Source organism: Leptonychotes weddellii, chromosome X (genome assembly GCF_054177405.1).
Source record: "Leptonychotes weddellii isolate Sample4059 chromosome X, ASM5417740v2, whole genome shotgun sequence".
NCBI classification, from domain to species: Eukaryota; Metazoa; Chordata; class Mammalia; order Carnivora; family Phocidae; genus Leptonychotes; species Leptonychotes weddellii.
Genome location: NC_138385.1, coordinates 97929258 through 97932985, shown reverse-complemented (window position 1 = coordinate 97932985; position 3728 = coordinate 97929258).

Here is a 3728-nt window from a genome sequence, read left to right as displayed (position 1 = left end):
CAACATCATGTGACAAGCTTCGCCTTTCTGGACAACGCTCTCCCCATGTAACAGTCTCTGGCTTAATTCCTACAGCTGCGGAGGAGACCGGCAGCCACTCTCTGGCTTTTCTCCTTCAGGTGGACCCCAGCCTCATACCTGGGGGCCGTTCCAATGGGAAGATCGCCTCATTGGCTAACTCCTGGCCTTCGTGGTGGCCTGGTGTTAAGTCCTGCAGGAAGGTGATTTCCGTGGAATCTTGCCAATTGGATCGACAAAACCACACCAAAGCCTACATTCAGTTGAATTCATGCGACTTCATCCGAATCGAGCTGCATCCTTAGCGTGGCATCTCATGGCCCTTGACCCCGTTCTAGTGTTTCCAGATTGCACATCTTCGCTTCTAACATACTACAAAATTTTTCTATTCATTGTGTTTATTGCCCATCTCCTCTCATTAGATCATAAGGGCATGAGAGCTGGGATTCATGTCTGTTTTATTACTGAATAAAGAGGTCATCAGGGGCGCCTGGGTGGCTCAGTCTTAAGGTTAAGCATCTGCCTTCAGCTCAGGTCATGATGCCAGAGTCTCGGGATCGAGCCCCGCATCCGGCTCCCTGCTCGGCGGGGAGTCCGCTTCTCCCTCTGCCCCTCACTCCGCTCCTGCTCGCGCGCTAATAAATAAATAAATAAAATCTTTAAAAAAAAAAAAACAAAGAGGTCATCAGGCTAAGGAGGCTATAATGCTGTGGAGGTCTAGGTAAGGAAACCAAAATCTAAGCCTGTAAATGCCTCAAGGTTACCAAGTTGAAACCCCAAAACAGCAGATTGCAAACAGCCAACAAGGCTTGAAGTGATAGCCAATCCATTATTTCCTTACTTTGCTTCTGCTTTTTCTCTGCATAATCTCTCCCTGAGCTCCTGTCAATGGCGCGCTCCTAACCACTTCCCGTCCAGCACTGTCCCAGCCAAATCAATTTTTGCTCAAATAAACTCTGCATGTTTTTAATATGCCTCAGTTTCTCTTTTAACACTAGGAAAGGCTCAAGTTTTGCTGCATAGTTAAACAAATGAATAAGCTCTCACAGAATCCTCTCGAGATCTTCTTCAAAAATCAAATCATTAAATAAATCAATATATTTCTTGAGTCCATGATGAGTCAAACCACAAAAACATAGAATAAAGAGAGTAAGACTGTGTCAACTGAATAATCTATCCAGGGAAGTAAACACTAAGCTTCAAAAGATGTACCATATGGAATACTACACAGGAATAAAAAGAAATGAAATATTGACAGATAAAACATGACAGCTCTCAAAATATTTATGCTGAGTGAAAGAGGCCAGACTAAAAAGGGTATCTACAGTTTGATTTCATTTATATAAAATTAGCCTACAAAATACAATCAGTAGTAACAAAACAGGTCAGTGGTTGCCTGGGTACTGAGTGGGGAGGGCAAGGGATTACAATCAGGCACAAGAAAACTTTTTGGGATGATGGATACGTTCATTATCTGACTGTGGAACTGGTTTTGCGAATCAAAACTCACCACCGTGCACATTTTTAATATATGCAGTTCGCTGTATGTCTGTTACTGGTCAATAAAGCTGAAACATGCAAAAAGAGTACATTTAACTGCACCAATCAAGAACTACTCTCTCAGTGCCCAACAGGCAGTTGACCACTTTGACTCTCATTTTCCTCAACAGGTAGAGATGAGACAAGGAAATGCTAAGGTAATGCTAATTACCTTAGCATTAAGCAGACAGGCACTCAATGAACCGGTTTTATGGAGTACATTTACGGAGTACATTTCTGCTTGTCATGATCTGGTTTCTGTTTCAGCAGCAAAGGAACCATAACTATGATCCACAGACCTTTCGCTTTATAACCTACTTCTCTGTCTCCATTTTCCCCAGAAGAGCTGCCCTGCACTTTTATTGCTTACTCAATGAGTATTTGTTGTACTGTTTATGAATTCTTTTTCGATTTCCTCTGATCTCTTTTGAATTCCGAGCCTGTCTTCCAAGCTGCTGTGTACCCACCTTCCAACTCCCAGTCTCCTTTCCATAAGCTTATCTTAAAATTTAGGGAGCAGGATTTGCTCTCCCAACCTACAAATCGTTGCTAAAATGAAGGGATATGTCATCAGTAGGAATGACTACTTAAAATGAGAAGGCAAGGGCGCCTGGGTGGCTCAGTTGGTTAAGCGACTGCCTTCGGCTCAGGTCATGATCCTGGAGTCCCGGGATCGAGTCCCGCATCGGGCTCCCTGCTCAGCAGGGGGTCTGCTTCTCCCTCTGCCCTCTTCCCTCTCGTGCTGTCTCTCATTCTCTCTCTCTCAAATAAATAAATAAAATCTTTTAAAAAAAAATTTAAAAAATAAAAAATAAAAAACAAAATGAGAAGGCAAGATATTGATCTTGGCTTGACATACCACATCCCTGCTTGGCATTCTTTCCGGGGTGGGGCGGGGCGGGGTGGGGGGGTTGCTTCTCCGTTTCTCTAGATGAAGCAGTCAGTTGTGTCTGGGCCGTTCCCACATGCATTCTAATTTACTAGGTCCCGTTCACACCCTCGTCATTTCAGGAGCTGTCTTCCTTTTTAGATACTTGGGTCACATTTTCATTACCCACCCACATCTTCACTTTTCAAAAATTACATGTGACATCATCTTCCCCCAGAGAGGCTACTGCAGGTGTAACGGGGAAGGAGACAACAGTCCCCGGTCCTGGGCTTGAGTCCTGGCCTTACAATCTTCTAGACTTTGAGACTGCCAGGGACTCTCAAAACCCCAGTTTCTTTAGCCGTAAAACGAGGCCTGAGGATACTAACCTGCATTTTATTAAAACACAAGGATTTTATCGCTACCGAGCAATGGATTATTAAAACATCAAGGATGAATTGTGCCCTCACTGAGTGAAGGCAGAGTGATGGGTCCTTGACAGTCTCCCTGGGAGTGTGCGAGTTCCCTGCTTGCCTTTGGGTAAATCCTAGGCTCTTAATTGCATCAATAGTTTTGTTGGTTTGTTTTTGTGTTCTCTGTTTTTATTTCCTCTTCTTTCCACTTGGACATGTTACTAAGCCTAAGGGGTCTTGGTTGGAGAGAGTGATAAATCTCAGATGCTGATGACTTTTACTGCTATTGATCCAATTACACAAAGACCTCTGGGGCCTGTCAGGCATTTCATTAATTGTGTTAGATCTAAGACAGTGGGGAAGTTGGGTGGTTTCCTTGGAAATACCCAAGTTCAGAGATTTAGGTCACAGATTTTCTGCAGCTTTCTTAAAGGGAATCAAACACACCTCCAAGTGATTGAAGTTCTTACATTCAAGTCAGCTTTCGCCCCTCTCCAGCCACTTACTAGTGGCCTAACTAGTACTTTCTGGCTGTGGTCCAGATTGAATCACTCTGTAGATAAAATGGTTTTCTACATTTATTCTTAAATCAAAATCTCTCTCTCTCTCATTTTTATAAAATGACCTACATTTATGATCTGCAGGAGACAGCAAGGGTGATTCTTGCGATCTGCTGTACTATGATCTATGCACTTTTTTGTTGTTAAAAAAAGAAGATTCTAGGGACGCCTGGGTGGCTCAGTCGGTTAAGCGTCTGCCTTCGGCTCAGGTCATGATCCCAGGGTCCTGGGATCGAGTCCCGCATCGGGCTCCCTGCTCCGCGGGGAGCCTGCTTCTCCCTCTGCCTCTGTCTCTCTCTCTGTCTCTCATGAATAAATAAATAAAATCTT